General features: G+C 39.0%; 1 protein-coding gene across 1 annotated transcript in view; it reads left to right on the top strand.

Annotated features, from left to right (window-relative positions):
- The first annotated feature begins 9,740 nt into the window (after positions 1 to 9,740).
- The window catches only part of elfn1a (extracellular leucine-rich repeat and fibronectin type III domain containing 1a), an 81,537-nt gene continuing 72,154 nt past the window's right edge, over positions 9,741 to 19,123 (top strand). Inside the window, exon 1 of the mRNA XM_085454653.1 lies at positions 9,741 to 10,318. The gene's annotated coding sequence lies outside the window, so the exon portion shown is untranslated. The remainder of the gene's footprint in view (positions 10,319 to 19,123) is intronic.

A 19,123-nucleotide genomic window follows, 5' to 3' on the forward strand; every position in this document is an offset into this window, starting at 1 on the left:
TACTATTCGTGGTTCCCGTTTGTCTGTGGGATTCTCAGGTAATTGTAGCTGCCCTCAATGTCTGCAATATTGCCTTCTGGTAGTACAATCCCCTCAGTTCTGACTGTCTTCCCTCTTTTGGTGCCATCCAACTACACTTCTCTAGTCTGTATGGCATTCCGATGTGATTGCTGTAGATTCTAGTGGAATGGATCAGTGAATCAATGTCTTGTTCACTCTTGGCACACAGCTTGCTGTCATCCATGTAGCGGAGGTGGCTGATGATTGGTTTACGAAGCCTGAGTGTTTGTAAGATTAGCCTGCTGCAGTGGGGCTAACTAGTAATGAAGTTATGCATATTTGAATATATATAATAATCAGTATCCTTGTATGCTGAGATATTTTAACAGCATCCCTGTATTAATATTGTCATGCAATAATAATACAAGCAAAGTTAATACAAATAATGCTTTGTCTAAAATGAGTTCATGAATAATTCTTCTCCTAATGACTGGTTATTAATATGTCAAGCTAATAAGCTTATGGGGGATTTTGTGCTTCATCAAAACCTTGGAAATTTCTGCTGAGACTGAGGCCGTATATGCCAGTCAACTTAACAGAAATCTGAGTGTGCAGTTGTGTCAGTGTTCATGCATGCCTATGTGTGTGAGTCATGCTTTTATTGCTTTATAGCTACAATAACACCACCTGCAATAATAGCTGAGCATGTTCCTGCTGCGTGTGAGTGCACTTCACTTGCCCTCTTCTCACCTTAACAGAAGCAGTGGTGTTCAAAAGAATGAAGTGCTTTTAGCCCGAGTTTATCAAAACAATCCCTTTCTCTGCACCATCTGTCAGAAATCATGGGTCAGCTCGTAACCTTTAACCTTGGGGTTTTTATTCAAGCATGGCAGCCCAGTAATGAAAAGTTTTAAAGGAACTGAAACAAGTATTTCCTCTGAACACTTTCCAACCTCCGCTGATCATACACTTCACAATCTGCTCTGGTTTTTTCATCGTTACGTGAGCTGGGGAATCATTTAGACAACACAGTGTAGGCGGATGTCCTTTTGTCAGTGCGCAGCATCTGTGTGGGCTGCCTGCTAGGCTCAGCTCTCTTATGGATAGGGCACTGGAAAGCACAAGCTCCCTAGCTGCAGTCAGACAGATGCAGACTGGTGGGCGCCTTATTGCTAACTGCCTGCAGACAGATGCACCAGCACAGGCTACAATGTACCAACACTTAGTTGGAAATCACTGCAAGAGTAATGTGTGTATAATATACATGTGTGCCTCAGTCCACTTCCCTGGCCTCTGACCCACCATCAGTCTGTTTACATCCTATAAAATGAGTCAGATGTTGTGAATGAAAAAACAAGACTGTGTAGGATGAATGTTTTATCAGGATGTATGCATATATTGTTGCCATAACTGTTTTATCTGTTACTTGCTCTTGTATCATTCAGCCACATGTACAGTTGTGGAATGAGGCTTACATATGCTCATCACAGACATGAATTTCATGGTATTTTAGGTTTTTAATGATTTCTTTGAACTGTTCTTTTTTACCAGGGTGGAATGATTGTACAGCATAAATCTTTAATGACTTAAAAGTTTCAACTTATTTAGGGTTTTATCTAATCCACACAGGTTCAGAAGTATGCATACTAGCCCAAATATATGGATACATCACCGCTAATATTTGCCTAAATGTCCCTTAACAACTTCCACCTTGGTCAGGAACTTTTGGCAGGCATTATAATGGCTAGATATTTGACCACTCTGCGTGGCAGAATTTGTAGAGTTCATTTTTATTTGCTTGGTTTCCTGGCACTGAACTGGCTTTTAAACACAGTGCACAAATTTTTTATATGTTTGAGATTGGGTCTTTGGGTAGGCCATTACAGCAGCTTATTGTTAGCCTGCTTTATTCATTTCAAAACCACTTCTGATGTGTGCTTGCAATCGCTGTCCTGTTGGAACACCCAACTGTGTACAAGTTTCAATTATCTAGCTAAATTTGGAGATCATCCTTCTTCTTCATTATTTGAGCAATATATCAGCACCTCTGCTAGTAAAACAGTCGCAGAGCATGATGCTGTCACTACCATGCTTGACATTTGTTGTAGTGTTCTTAGGTTTGAAAGCCTTAGTTGTCTGTCTGTCTCTCTTTCTACGTATTTTTTTCTTTTGAGCCTCTATGTATAATGTATCATTTTGACACAGATGAGAGAAAATCCAATGTAGATTATACTTAAGCAGCCAATTGTTGTTGTTTTTTTAAATCATTCTAGATGTATGCTGTACAATCATTCCACCCTTTGAAAATTATGATGACATTCATGCCCATGATGAGTGTATGTAAACATCAGACCACACCTATACCTCTGCCAAAGCTGTAAACTCCTTCCATGCAAACCAAAAACAGAGTCTCTGGATGATCAGGATGAGTCTGTGTCATTTTTATTCAGAAAACTTCAGTCAGACAAACTTCAGTCAGACAGTATGCATTTGTGAAGATACGGTGCCAAATGTCCACTATCCAAATCGTAAATAATCCATCCAAAATTTCCTGGTCCCAGATCCAGAGTTGGATCAAATACAAAAAGTTAATCACTTCTAATCTGGGCCAAGCCTCACTTGTGGTGAAAATTTCTTGAAAATCTGTAAACAACTTTTTGAGTAATCCTCCTAAAAACACCAAACAAACAATCAGACAGACTGTGCCAGTCGTATAACTATCTTGGCTGATGGAAATTTTTTTGAAAAAATATTACTATTTGTTTTGGGTTTTTTTTTTAATATCTGAGAAAGTTAAAATCAGTGTGGAAAAATACTGCATCAAGATAGCACGTTGGAGTTGATTAATCAAACAAGCTGTAAAACATTTCTGAACTTTGGCTTTGCTTAGAGGTGTATTTACTTCATGTTGGAGGGAGCTTTGCTGTCTGTGCCTCTCTGTTTTCAGTTTTCATAGAAAGCTGCTCACTGTAGCTTCATGTTTATCATACAGACACGATTATCAGTCTTCCCAGAAGGTAAGTGAGCAAATATGCAGTATTTGTCAAAAGTCAAACAAATTCTTAAAAAACACTATCAACAAGTTATTTATTAAGATAAGACCTGGCATGATGTGTTTTGCTGTTGTAGCTGTCAGCCTCTGAAATATCTCAGTATTTTTAAAAGCAAACATTAGCATTAAAAGGTAAAAAAAAAATAAAAAAGGAAAAAGAGAAAAAAAACAAGTTTTGATCAAATCCAGTCGCAGCCATTCTGCAAGCTGATATTTGCAGTATGCAAATGTAATATTAATCTCATCTAATAAACAAATAGTTTCCTTGTACCTATATAACTTAAAAATGGTGTTTCAGCTAACACTAGGAGGGTTATGTTTATATATATATAACTATAGCTCACATAATTACCATTAAGAAATATCATAAAGAACCTGAATGGGCAGCACATCCTTCACGGTCGAGTAGTTTCCACTAAGCCCCATGCCGACTGCTTTATTACATGTCTGTACTGTCTAGTTGAGATGTTTCTAAAGACATTTTATATGATGAAAGAAGGCATCAGTTCCACAAGATGAATAATTAACTAGTGATTTTTACCCCTTTAGGCCATGAAGCTGCTGCCAGTCTGTGTGCAGACAGGTGAGAGGATTGCTGACTGTATAAACGATGGCACTGAGTCAGAGGATCTCATGGTTTCACAGGCATGCAGCCAAGCTTGTTAATAAAAGGTAGGGTATTGTACTGAATTTAAAGTTTAAAATTTGAATAATTCAAATACACAGTTATACAGTTTACCTACACCCTTGCTGTTCTTATATATATATTCCCTATAAATATCATACGTGGTACAATCTAATTAAATATTTTTCATTACTCAGGTATTCGTGAAGCTGTCGGCATCAAAGACAAGAAGTGCTCACTGCCTGAATATTTGCTTGTCAAATCATCACGACATTGAGGTTAAATCAATCTGTCAAAGAACTTCAAATTTCAAGTCATTGTACTTACTGACATTGGAGAAATTGAGCCTGCGAGGAGTAGCAGGCCCCTGAATCATGCATGTACTACAATTCTCTAAGGTGTGATGTGTGAAATATAGGTATGGTCCTATTTCACTTTTTGCCTCTAAGCTAATGGATGGAGGAGTAGTTGGCTAAAGAAAAAAAAGAAATAAGACCAGAGTAGGCACACAGGCACTTTGCCATTTTTAATTATATATGGTTTGCATTCCTGTCAAAATAACCCCACTGTGCTTTCCTTGTAAGAGTATATACGCTGGTCACTATTTACGGATCTGGAGCTCCATCTCATTTAGTTGGAGGCTGGGCAGCCAATCCTAGACCTAAACCGAAGTAGCTGAGCTCTGAGAGCTGAAAGTACCCCCATCAGGTATTTTCAGCCTTTCTTCCATCTAAACCATAAATAAAACCTTGTTCATTTCAGAGTCACAGGGTGCAGGCTGCATGTCACAGCTGTCGGAATAGCCGTGTCTCTTTTGTAAGGCTTTTAGTGTAGGTGTAGTGTTTATCCCACCGGTCACGCTGAGGCAGCCACCATGGGGCCTCAGCCCTCCTCTCTGAGTGTTGGCTGAGTTTGCCCACGCTCTGCTCTCCACTGTGTGTTGTCTGCCTCACCAAGTACCCAAGTTGTCAACTATTTTCACAGGAAACATACAAGAGGAGGGGTGCCAAGAGGAGCCGTAATTCTCTCTAAATTACAGACCAAGCATGACCCTCACTCATTTATTTTTTTCTAGCTCTTCTGGAAATTAGGAGGTAGGATTGTCACCTGGCTGCTGGATGATGAGTGCAGACACAGGCAAAGCAGAAAGACAATAAACATCCTTAAGGGTAATAACTTGGTTTAAGTAAAATTTCACTATCCCTTGAGAGCTGCCAATAAAAAGATAAGATCTCAAATTGGTCTCCTTGTCTTAGTTGAGAGGTGATTGATATTCTGTCAGAACAGAAGACATCTCTAATAAGCTAAACCTAAACCTGTGGATCTGAATGAAGTGAAAATAAATCCTTTGCTCAGTGATTCCATTTTCAAATCTGCAATGTAGAGCACATTGTAGAGTACAGTCAGTTGTTTGAGATGAGCTATTTCAATTTGTCTGCACTAACTAAATTAAAAAGAAAATGCAAATGGGACTCCCACATTAGCTCAGGGCTTTGGTTCTGTGTCCTAACCTGGTCCCACTCAGTGCTCCACCTAGTGATTATGCAAATGATTCTTCAGCATTAGTTTGCTTTTTGCAGTTCTTTGGGATACATTCCTATCCCCTCTTCCTAGTCTGATTTGACCTAGCCTTGCAATTTAATTTGCCCCCACACGATTGTGGCAGCCACTACTTTAATATTCTGTGACACTTTGACATCATTGTAAAATAGTATCAATGGAAAAAACTAAAATTTTTAAAGCTAAAACTCCAGGCAAGTTTATTTATGGTGTTATGACATTAAAGAAGACAAATTCATTCAGACCGCTGGTCAGACATAACAGGACATGAGAAGGCATCAACTAGACCTTAACTCAGGGTCAGGGTCGAGTGGGGTGTGCGTGTGTGTCTGCTTGTGTGTGTGTTTGTGTGTGTGTGTGTTTGGGGGTTGTTATTCCCTGCTATCACAGGGCATGAGAGGTGGAATACATTCTATCACAGGGCTAACACAGAGAGACAACCATTCTCACCTGTGTGCAATTTAGAATCGCCTATTAACTTAGCATGCATGTCTTTGGACTATGAGAGGATACCTGGAGAGGCATGTTCTCAACTCCATCTTGAATCTTGAATCTGGAATTCAAGTGATTTCTTCAGTCTTAAAGGTCAATGTTAGGTATTTGACCATGATCAGCTAACTTACTTCAGACACTTTATTTGTAATGTTTGATCATTTTCTCTCTTTGTCTTTTCTTTCTGTATTTTTGGCCGTAAACCGTGGTGATAACAGAGAAACCTGCAGCGATTGCACAGACATATTAATGCCGTGCCACATTCATCCACTTCGTTTCGATGCCTATCAAAGATTCCGCACTCCATCTGTTTGCATGTTGCTTGGTGGACAGTAAAGGTTATGCAAGTAGAGCTTTTAAAAGGGAGCAAACATCTCTGAGTGCACCTTCCTATACCTCCCATATAACCTTATCATTGGTGAAGTAGCTGCAGATGTCATACCCACTGCTTAGCCAGTAAGATAGATCTCCCGCACTTCACTGACAGCAGATATTCCATTATATCAACCAGCAGTCACCGTCTCTTCCTCTGAATTATTACCAGCCCTGTCACTTGCCTCAGCACCAAATTGGCTTAGCCAGTAAATGAAGGATTTGAATAATACAGTTCACCTTTTTTTTTTCTCCACTCTCACTGCCTGGACTTCATTTACTGACAATATAATCTTTTCATTTTCAGCATTTTGTTTTTAGATAAACAAATCATTTCCTGTCCAGTCAAATGCAAAACAAGTCCAACTGCCTGATAGTGAAAGTGCCATTGATTTAATTTAATATAAATTATGCTTTTTAACTTTAACAAATGTTTCATCTCAAGCACAGTAGAGTTGAAAACAGTAACAAGAATGATATCACTGTATTTCCTCAAATGTTAAAATTTCAGGGGCAGTTGTATTTTTGAAAGATCCAGTAGTAGGTTTGCATTGTTGCATATTATTAAATACTATTATTTCATATGAATATCATTGCTTTTTAAATACTTTAGATTTTACATATTAAAATTGAAAACTGTATATGCTGAAGTCAAAAATGTACTTGTTGGTGCATACACTCACTAGCCACTTGATTAGGTACACCTTAGAAATAGCTAGAAGGACCCTTTTCCCTTCAGAACTACCTTATTTGTAAATTTTTTGTGCCATAGATATAATTATATGTAATCATGTAATGTCATTTATTTCCCACACCACCATGACCACTAGCCTGGGTGGATGCATACTTTCATATCGTTCAAATTCTGACCCTGCCACCTGTCACATCAGAAATTGAGACTCTTCACACCAGGCAACATTTTTTCCAGTTTTGGTAAACTGTAGCCTCTGTTTCCTCTTCGGAACTGCCAGAAGAGGCACTCCATATGCTCTTCTGCTGCTGTTGCCCATCTGCCTCAAAATTTGACGTGTTGTGTGTTTAAACATGCTTTTCTGCATACCTTGGTTGTAACAAGTGGTTATATAAATTACTGATGTGTTCTAGCAGCTCAAAGCAGTCTGGCCATTCTCCTCTGATGCCAACAAGGCATTTTCACCCAGAGACCTGCCTCTCACTTGGTATTTTCTGTTTTTTTGAATTATTCTTTGTAAACCCTAGAGATTTACAGGAAAGTCCGAGGAAATCAGCATTTTCAAGTACTCGCGTCAACAACGTCACAATCATGCAGCATTCAAATTCACTGAAATCACCTACCTCCTCCATTATGATGTTCAGTTTGAACTTAAGCATGTCGTCTCGACTGTGTTTACATGCCTGAATGACTTGAGGTGCTGCTGTTGTTTGGGCCGATTAGATATTCCAATTAACAAGTAGCATAACAGGCATACCCAATGATTTGATCAAAGAATGTGTATTGCAATATTCAGTTTAATTAGCTGGACAGTGATAGAACAGAAGCAGAATAAGTGCCAGTAGTAAAATAATGTAATAAAATGTATCTCAGAGGATATATAGACTGTTATACAGAGCATAATTCATTGTTGTGCTTCCTTGTTTTGAAAAACCAGTCAACCTGAATATACAGTAATGTGCATTATCAGCCTAAAAACCTGTGAACCTGAAAATGCAGTCAAGTCATAAGTATTACAACAAAAAGAGCTCAATATTTTCAATAAACCTATTGCCAGTTTTGATTATATCTAAAGTCTGTTGCACGCAGTATGCATTTCTACTGAAACATATAAGAAAGGGAGACACTCAAACTCTGGCAGCCTTTATGTCAATAAATTCAATGCTGGTCTGACATGTTGCCATTTGGCTTTGAAATGAGAAACAGACTACCTAATACATACTTACAATCCATTGTAAATGATTAATGTGTGATGAACAAAGACAGATTCGTCCACTGGGAATCAAAGCTTATACAAGGTTGACATGAAAGCATTCATGCCCTCTAGGTAAATTCAACTGGGAAGGTTATGACATCCCATCAAGCCCACACTATTTGCTGCACTTGAGTCTTCATGTTGTCGCTGAAATAAACACAACAAAGAGAAAACATAAAGACTTCATATAAAAACCACTGACTGAGGCATTTCTGATGTACCCTAAGAATTTCTTTGCACGTAAGGCTTCAGAATTGAAGCAGAAACATTAGCATTTGGCAGCGTTCACTTTACCTCCTCAAAAGAAGAATAAGACCTTTGGCTTCATCCTGCTCTTCTTTATTCTGCCAGCTGCTGTTCCTGATATCTTTGAACCTTTATTTTTCAATTTAGCGTGGTGCGCAGTGGCAGCACAGGCTCAAAGGCTACAGCGTCTATATGGGGTCACATATCAGGCGCTCCTCAGGGTTGTGAAGATATTAGGGAGCATGATACAGTGTGTCTGTCATTCTCAGAGCTGCAGCTGCAGTGCTCTGACTTCCTGGGCCAGGCTGTCCATCTCCACATTTCACAGCTCCAACGTGACTGCTGCAATGAGACAAGGAATTGCAGCGTCTGTGCCAAGTCCTAACACAACCACTTGCTCCCTCTCAGAGAAGAGCATCTGCATCCTGGCTGCCACTTCCCGACTTGCTCGGGTCATCCCCCAGACTACGTCATTACAGAGGACATCAGGCTGCACTCTCCATAAATTAAATCTGGGACTGCATTTACACAGGGAGAGACAATCTGGGTTTAACCCTTGATGTACAGATGATGTTTTTCCGTAGCTTTTCTAAGCAGGAAAATGTTACGCTTTCAGCTCTTTCTGCAGTTATTTCTTGTGAATGCCATCCTGTATCATATTGTGTGGACACATATCCATATGGTTTGGATTGTGTTGTGAAGGTTTTTATATTCAATAATCTATCAATGATATGTATTGATTTACTATCACAGGAGCTGAGGCCTGACTTCTTCACTGAAGTATGGGGTACTTCAATAGATTTCTTAGCTCCTCCTTCTGCTGCCTTCTTATTATTAAAACTCTGAAATTCACAGACCTTCTACCAATCCCAGTGGGGTATTTTTCACTACTCTAAGGGAGCTCCTTAATGGTTTTCATTTGGATTAGTGTGCCTGACTATTGACACGGGCCACGCCTGTAATCCCATGAATTTCAGAGGACATAGAGACCGAAAACACAACAGGCAAAGGTGGATATTATTTGTTGTTACCAGGGGGAGTGTATTATACCTACCCAATAGCCTCACCCATAGCCGTATTCCCGGGAGCAAATTTTTAAAAGTATATTCACCAAGTATTATTAAATAGTCATGCTAATAACTTCCTTTGATTATTAAACTCCCACGCCTGCTGTTTGGAGCAGTGGACCTTTATGTGAGGAAGAAAATGGTCTCCCTTCAAGCAGTACCAAATTAAACATACCCCTAACCAGACTGTGAAATTGAGCAATTCAAAATCATTTCCAGCGCGTTGGTGCAGCCCATACTCAGAGGAAAAAAGTTTTCTCATAGATAGGACTGCCCAAGCTCTAAAGCCCAGGTGACGTAACTGACACTTTCCCCCCCCCCGACTGTCTTCATTAAGTCGAACCGATTCAGTTTTTACTTCACTTCAGTTTCCACTTCAGCCGCAGGAGTTGCCGTAAAACCCTCCAGGCATCCGTGTTGAACCGGCCACCATTTATAGCCTCGCGGTGACAGGCAATCTTATTATGAGATTTAAACTTTACCTCGGCTAGATTGGAGGATCAACACGCGCTCCTGTCGCAGTTATTCTCCGCCGTTTCCCAACTGATAACACACCTACTCTGCCTACCTACACGGCTCCTTTTATTGTGGTTAAACGCTGGTGTCAGCTCTCGGTGTAATAGAGAGAGAAAAAAGAGAGAGGGAAAAAAAAAAGCCAAGCCAGGCTCCGGGTCTCTTCAGCATACATAAAGGCGAGCAATGAGAGGAGCTCAGCCTTGAATTAAATCACTCTCCGCTAAATGGATCTTTGAGACTCACCCTTGGCGCAGGCAGCTGCTGCTTTGCGCGTCTTTAAACCGAAACAGAAATCTGGATTTTTCTTTTGTTATTTTCATTTTTGTACTATCTGCCAGAAACATCTCCCGTCTCTTTGAATATGTCTTGTGTTCGCGGTGAGATACAGTAAGCAGACAGCTTTGTATCGGGAAGAGGCTCTTGCTCTGCGATCGTTAAGCAGGTAAGCTGTTACACTGTTACACTGTTGCCCGATTTTGCACTTTAATTTCGCAGACTTTACAGAGCTCGCATTGCACTTGACACTTGTGTTTTCTATTAAGGAGCAGTGGTTTTAGTATTTGAGTTTTGTTCAGCTGTTGTGCACATGCCATGCAGATAACATAACTCATATTACTAAGTGAATACAGAGCTTTCGAAATGCACCGTTTAACTTGGAAAACAGCACGCTACCGCCGCAGCATTTTGCATTTGCTTCTTTAAGATCTTAGCACATTGACGGGCACTGAAACGGGACATGGGGGCACTTTTTGGTCTGGGCTGCGATTCGTGTTACGAATTACGGCAGCTGCATTAAGTTCCTTGTTTTCCTTCCTCTTCTTCTTCTCCTCTTTTGTAAGTTATTTTCTTCATTAACTAAAAAAAAACGCAACCCACGCGCGCATTTGCTCTGCAAGCATTCAGTCTGCTACAGCTCCAGTCAAAGTGAAGTGGATACTTTGCAACTGTAAACCACCAGTAATACTGTCCGCTGGAGATGTCGCTTCAGCACCACGGACAGTTCCTCCACGACTCTACATAACCACTTTATTTTACACAAAGATACTGCTGTTACTTGACTTTGCACCCTGCTGTAGAGAGGGCTAGCTGTTGCTTTGTCAAATGAACACATTAAGCAAACACATACAGTGCGCATAGAAAACACACACACACACGCACGCACACGCGCACACACACACACACACACACACACACACACACACACACACACACACACACACACACACACACGTGCTCTCGACTGCACCTCTTCTGCTTCCTACATCTCCAGGCCAACACACCCTACACAAAAGTGACAAAATGACATCTAGTCTCAGTAATGTACACGTACAATTCACAAGCCACTATTAAGGGAGGTCATGACATGGTTAAGGCAACTTAAAAGCCCAATCTTAAATGATTAGTGCATTGCATGACCTGAACATACAGTACTATGTTGTTATTACACAGTCTGGTCCTTAGTGTAGCCCTGTTCAGTCTCACACAGATTAGCTGAGGATTTTGCTGCGTCTCTGCCATCTGTCTGGGAAATGCAATCTATATACTGCATTCTAGACGTGTTTATTTATTTGAATTGCCCAAGGCTAGGGATTGATTTCTCTCTTTTTTAATTCAGCAAAGACCTAATTTTCAAATAAATTCAGCCAGCTCTGAAGTGGTTTGCACAAATAAGCATCTGTAGTCTGCGGAATAGTGGTTTGAAAATGCAGAAACAATGCCAGGTTTAATATAAACTACGCCTGCGGTCACACAACAACCAAAGAAATTAGAAGCTATAGATATGATTCTGTGGTTTTCCACTGTGCACGTAGGTGTAGGAATGCTGTATCATTCCTCTGCTGGTTAAATAAGGTGCTACAGTCCTAGTGGTATTTAGAGCCTGGGAAGCATTTAAGATATTAAGCTTAAACAATCTGTCCAATTCCACCAAAACTGCGGGCAATGTATTGATTGTCAATGCTCGCTCTCATTCCAATAATTTCATTAAGATGATCAGACCCAGCTTAACCCTTATCATCAGTGTGAACAAGTGTCTTACTTCTTGAAGATTTTTTTATGGCAGGAGTTAGGAGTGTTTCAAAACATCTTAGTTTTGCTGCTGTTGCTAAAGCTATCTCTCGCATTAGCCTTCATATCTCTCTTTTCCTGTCCCCGTCTCCCTTATCTTGATTATGCAGCTGTATGATTGAGTCAGCTATTTTGTATGCAAGTTGCCTTAGCTTGGTTCTTTTTGGAGGAGAGAGAAAGAGAGAGATCGTGCTGAGGATACTGAGAGAGAATTACAGCTTCTCATGGCGATGAGGAGTAGAAAAGACGAGGCTGCCCTGTTCGATAAATTGCTGTTTGAGAGAAAGACAGATATCCTAGGGGGACAGTGGTTTTGGAAATGTGACCAACCTTTCTAAATGGAAATGGCAGTGCGCATTAGTTTTCCACAGCTCTGTACTGTAGACAGCATGAACTAGGCATCCAAAAGTCTTGGTTACCAAGTTATCCTGATACAAAACAATTTCATTCATCTGAGAAAGACTGTGAAACCAGCAAGCACTGTACCCTGAATGCACACATAGGGATAGGAGACAAATCTATGGAAAACTCTGAACCCTTGACCTCTGCAGTAAAAGGATCCAGTGCCTTTATTATAACGTCGGGGGCATGCTGCTGGCATGGTAAGATGAAACATTTCTTTCATAGCCCTATTCACAAAGTTCAAGGGGTTACTGAGTGGTTTAATGAGTATAAATAATGAATCATGTATTATTGTCGACACATTCACGAATTTAGTTCCCATCTATACACCCACAGAAGATTTTGGATGGACACGTCAGACGGTGCTCCCATTAACATTATTAAAAGACCAAATGAGGGGATGCTTTTTGAAAGAATGGTGTTTGCTTCCACTAGTAGAGTTGTAGTGAGTCAGAGAGTCAGTGCCAAGGTGCACCGGAGCCCTTTTTGCTTTACATGTTGACACAACACCCTACTAAAACAGTGTATTCTTTCCTATAATTTGTTCCCTTCTGTAAATACAGTAGTAGTAGCGTCATAGACAATTGTACAATAAGAAGCGTTTTTAAAAAGTCATTTTTTTCTGCTATAATCTCAGAAAATTCTTAGCAATTTGAAACTTTTACAGTATATCATTGGCAGTTATGGCTTCTTGCATGTTCTGATACTTTCTATGGCAATTTAGGGGCTAAAAGGACATAAAATGTTCTTTTCCCCCTTCCTTTATTGCTGATCCTACTTATGGTATTAAACTGGCAATATGTCTGTCCCCTGTCTATATGTCTCAGCTTTAAAGCCAAATAGTGCAATTTCCAAAGAGAAAGATAGAGAAAAACTGCAAAACGTTTCATGTGCTGTGCATTTTTTTTTTCTTTTCACACTGACGTCATGTTCTGAAAAAGTTACCCAGGCTTTGCCAACTGTATGTTCAGGCAGCGATGCTCTGGTTGTATGGTTAACAATGTGTAAAGTGTAATCAAAGGGGCCAGGCAGGGTTTGTAGACAAAGCTGTGAAACATATGGTTCAACAGCATGGCACATTTCAGTTCCACGGCTCTCCACAACCGTTAGGCTCAAACTGAAACTTCCTGTGCTGTGAATAGTGTTTGCCATTTTTACAAGAGCTGTTGTACCACCTCAATCTGCAGTATCCCATGTGACACTCATGTGGGCTTGTTTTCCTCTGTGGTGAAGAATGGCAGGATCATGAAATTAGTCACAGAGGGAAGACAAACGAAAGGAAGACAAAAACTGTGTTCAAAGTAATGAACAGGTAAAACCCCACATGCACAGTACAGTCATACTGGATCTAAAAAACAATTTCTGCTTTTTTACCTCTGATACTGTTATATTACAGAATTATTTTTCAGTGTTATTAGCCATTTATATGATAGATAGATAGATAGATAGATAGATAGATAGATAGATAGATAGATAGATAGATAGATAGATAGATAGATAGATAGATAGATAGATAGATAGATAGATAGATAGATATTTTTTCCAGTGGCAAAACTTTTGAAAGGTTGTTGACGGTGAAGGACAAGACCATAAATGACACTGTCAGAGCTATGCCTTAGGACAACAGACATTGGGAAAGGTTGGCAATTGGTTGAGGATTTCTCAATGTCTAACGAAGGCTGTAACAAGCAGATAAGGTTGAAAATACAGAAAAAAACAACCCCTGAACAAACAAACAAACAAACAAACAAAAAACTGCTGTACCTTCAAATGCAGCTGCCCTTGGGCACCTTTTATTTAGCCAATGCAAAATAAGGGTGCACCTTTGTGGAGACAGTATCTTCTAGAAGACAAAACCATTAGCAAACTTCACCTTGAATCAAAGCACCTCATGAGTCATTAACTGCACATTCACAGAGCCGTGGCCCAGTCTCATCTCCGGAAAGAATGTATTTGAGTTTACTCAGGGGACGCTACTGAAAGTGGCAGCAATGGCCCTTTGGATTCCAGGCATGTTTCAAGGGAAAAAAAAATATGGCAGGTTTAACCATTATCTCTCCTATCTCTTCAACCTTTTATTTTCTTATATGCTGATTACAGTTTAGCAGGAAATGAGATGACTGCCATTTATGGGGATTTTTACATATTCCCTGAAAAACTGATCAGCCCACGGCGCTACGGATATGTAAATGAAAAGACAGCTGCATACAAGCAAGTAGGAATCAGTTACTGTACCACTGATAGATTGTGGGGATCAACCCAAAGATGTAGGGATTCACTTGAGGGTGTGAATGAGTTATAATTAATTTAGGCGTGCACTAAAATTAATCCATCAGAGAATGCCAGAAACATTTCTGTGTAGTTTCCTCAACCACCTGCTGGCTGCCTTATGATAGACAAAACCTTTAGTAAACAAGGATCCTGAAATGGCAGAGTGAGGCAAATTGAACATTGCTGTTCACTTTCTGTCTTCTATGCAAAAGAATTAGATCCTAGAATGCAAAACAACGCATATCTGCAGGCAACTCCACTGCTTGAATATCCTGCACATGAGAGCCCATTAAAAGCGGCATGTCTGTTTCATTTCTAAATTGCAGGATTTCGTATTTCAGAGGACTGATCACTGTCAATTAATGCTTTTTCTAACACCTTGTGACCTTTTACGTTGTAGATAAAGTGCAGGGAGACAGGTTGAGAAATGTTCCACTAAAGTAGAATTTGTAGACACATTGTACACAGACATAGAGGTATCTATATATATGATTGGCTGCTGTATCTCAGTGAGGTATGCTACATATTTCCTCTGTGCATTGTGTGCAACACAGCACAAACAAAGAGATTATACATGGCATAAAAATAACTTTATTAATGAAACAGTATGTTTTTCTTACTTTTAGACAAAAGGCACATGACAGCACAATAATATATACTTTATAGATTTGCTTAGCTATATTTATTTAAAAAAAGAGTGGTAAAGGTAGCTTTGTTTCTCCATTTCTTGATAATTCAATTTGTCCTAATGCCAGGAAAGATTGAAAACAAAATATGATCTTGTTACTTTGCAAAAAGGCTCTTGTTTTTGTAATATAGTCTGGCAAAGAGTTGATAAATAAATAGGTGAATCTGACAGCTAGACAGTTTAGTGCATATCAAAAACAAGACAAGGATGATATATTGCAGCTTAATGATGGAAAGGATGAATCATAGCGCTGTTATTTGTACAAACCAGCTGCAGATGCACTTGTTTAAACATGTGCTGCTCTTACCTGCTCAGTCAAAGCAAGCTAATATGAATAAAATACCAAAGTTCATCAGACTGGGTGTAAATGTACCACCAGGTGTGAATTAACAATGGTGACATAATGACATATTTTCCTTTATGGAAGCTGAACACCTTCAGTTGAAATGCTGTTGCAAAGTACAAGATGAATTAGAGTTTAAAAACATCTTAAGAATCATTAAAATGACCGATACTCCATTCACTGGCCATTATTTTAATGACAGACCAAAAAAGGTCCTTGTACGCTACTCCATTACACAGAAAGAGGCATATATGTACAAAGCACACAAACATAATCTCTGTCACTGGGAAGTCAGGACACCAGTCACATTAATTGCTTCCTTGGGGAAATATAAAAAGCAAGGAGCTGCTCTGTAAAATCTAAGACTTTCTAAGACCACCAAATAAGAAAATATATTTAAGGTTGTGTGCAGTCAGTCAATTGAAGCCATTTATACTGCAGACTTGATTTCCTGTGATCTGCTTCAAGCCATACAACTTCTGTTTAGATAATTAAGTTCGATTTCTGTGCAGTTGCAAATAGTGCTCAAAGACGCCTCTGATTAGATCAGTGATTGGTAATGCAGCATGATTAGGCAGTTTGCAGTTTCCTATCAATTATGAAATTTAAACCAACACGCCTTTAAAGACGACAGATGCTCAGTGAATAAAGCCACTCCCACATGCTAACCTGAAAGCAAATGCTGTTTATCAAAAAGTGAGGGAATTCTTAAAAGTTTAATGGGTGCCAAAAGTCACATCATGATAATCAAAACATGGCCCTCCTCTCGATGAATGTTAAGCAACTCTGGTCTGAGCTTGTAAACAGCTTAAGTAGTACACTAATGATGCACTTGAGGTAATTAACCTGTTCAATGGCTTCTACGAGCATGAAACGCTAAATGTGTTGTCTCTTTTTTATTTACTTCTTTTTTTATTGTGGACAGCATTTAAATGTGCGGGCCTGGCTTTTAAGTATGTTTTTTTTTATTTTTTTTATTTCAACACTTTTTATTAAAACATTTAAGTTACCAGTTTATTCCAGCGTATACTGGTATATAATGTTTATATTTTTCATTTTTTAAATTCTTTGATGATTGAATTACCATATTTTTTCCAACCCAAGCAATGCAGTTAATTCCTAAGAACATTTCTATGTAAATACATAACAGTAAGGACCTCCTCATGCAGAATATGATAGCAAGGAAATTAAGGTGGGAACAGTCATTTATAAGTGCTTCATTTTATCATAATAAAATAAAAACAAAACTCTTCTAAAATGAGCCTTTTAATTGTAGGCAGGTCAAAGAGAAAACTGTGCCTCCTTTACAGTTTCTGCAAACTATTTCAAACCTTCAGAAAAGTAATGTAAAACGAGAACAGAGTTAAAAATAACACACGCAATTATGCTCCAACTGTCCTTCACATTTCAAAAACAAACTGTGAAGGACCTGCGCTGCTCATAATGTTGTATAGTGTCTCCACTTTTTAACTGAAAGCGCCAGTGGTCAAGTTGTTTTCCCTCTGTACCCCCAATTGGCCCTGGCCAGCTGAACAAACATTTCTGTAAGTGAACAATTATCTGAAGTGAAGCCTAGAAGACAAGGAGCAATCAGGTGATCAGACTCATCTACACTTTGATGTTGTGTGAAGGTCATTCCTTATTCTTTCTCCAGCACTACAGCCAAACACACTGGCTGTAGTAGAAATGTCTGATGGATGATTTGAACAAGTCAATTGCTTCCCATTGAGCCAACCCAGTAAAAGCCATGCTGGGGACATATTGCAATTCTTGTGAGTGCTTGATGAGTGATGGGCAACCCCCACAAACATCCAGCTGGCCCAGATAACAAGGTTATCTTGGTCACGATCAAACAGTGTTATAGGAATTCAAGGACTGTGACTGAACTTCTGACCTGCTAAAATTATTTCTAGTTATTTGGATAACTATTCTTACCACTTCCCTTAAAAGGTCACCTGAAGGTGAAATGTTAATATAAACAAAACAGGAAGCACATCATTTGAGTCACCTATCGCAACCGGCATTCCTTAAAGGTTTACTGCAAACTAACGAGCACAATTCTCTGTCGTTTAAGAGCGTAGGGCAGATGGACCTCAAACTGATATTATATACACTTTAGAGAAAAATGTATCTTTTCCTTGTCAGCCTCTCTCTACAAGACAAATCTAAAAGACATTTGTTTTCTTCTTTCATTTTAGAACAAATAAGCTTTTATTGCACTTGCAGTAATAGAAATACTGAGTTAACTCAAGTAATATTATGGTCACTTCAGTGTAGTTTCCTCTGCTCAGCCAAGCAAGCAGTGAAACAGGCACTTGTACACACTGATGGAAGAAACAGAGCAACCACATGTAAGAGCAAAGATGAATAATAATTATGATTAGATAAATAAAATTAGGGAATCAGGTAATTAAATGAAGAACCCCTAGAATGGAGATTTAATTGGAGGGGGTCTAACTAACAGTGCAGTCGCTTTAAGGTATTGCATTTGCTTAATCGAAGCGAATCATCAGATAAACAACTATGAAATACGCATATATATAAAAACATTAATGTTCTTTATGTTTTCTTAAAGTTACGATTTTCAACACCACTGCATTTACGTAACAATTGTGGTTACTTTATTTTGCATGGACAATTTACAGTGAATTTAAATACACCCGTATGTAGCTCTACCTTATTGAGCTACTAGATGCCATAAAAGCGTCATTAAAAATTAATGTATCAGTAGTTCTCATTTAGCTGGGTGCTGCTAATTTACTTAAGTAAAGGATCTGAACATTCACCTCTCGAGTGTTTTCCTGCAGATATACTATGAGAGATACACTGTGGCTTCCAAATTTAATTCTCATTCATAATGAAGAATAATTTCACAAAGTGATTGCAAGTGACAATTTCCACTTCCTGCCATAACAGGCTCTTGACTCAGTGTGCAGCTGTTGTAACAGAAGGCTTTTTATCTCAAAACAATCCCAGCATCTGTTTTTCTATTAAAATTCTGTATTCTTGCCTTTTCAAAGGTGGTAGAAAAAGAAAACTTGAACTTCTTTCTTTTTATTTTCAGGACATTTAACAGACACTTAACAAAGTACTATCTAAAAAAAAAAAAAACATTGTTTAAGAGAAGCTGAGGTATTCACAAACCATCAGTCCCTAACTTTAGTTCCAAGGGACCAGTTAGTTTTCAGTATCACAAAGGATCTACAAAGATTAACTGCACCAAATGATAAGATGGCTGCTTTAAAGACCAGCTGGGAAGAGCAGGTTTTAAATAAAAGGGCCACTGACTCATCAATAATTTCATCAACCATATGTCTAGCTTTTGCAATCTGTGAGTGACCTTGTTGGCTGTAATGTAGAGATCAAAGGTCAGTTCATGAGAAAAATAATTGAGAAAAATGTCTTTGATAGCTACTGATATGCAAAGTGTGCAATATCCCAGATTTCCTCAGATACAGCTACACCTATCTGTACTT

Source organism: Copadichromis virginalis, linkage group LG4 (genome assembly GCF_057382275.1).
Source record: "Copadichromis virginalis isolate Kocher_CV1m ecotype Utaka linkage group LG4, C_Virginalis_male_GT1.1, whole genome shotgun sequence".
NCBI classification, from domain to species: Eukaryota; Metazoa; Chordata; class Actinopteri; order Cichliformes; family Cichlidae; genus Copadichromis; species Copadichromis virginalis.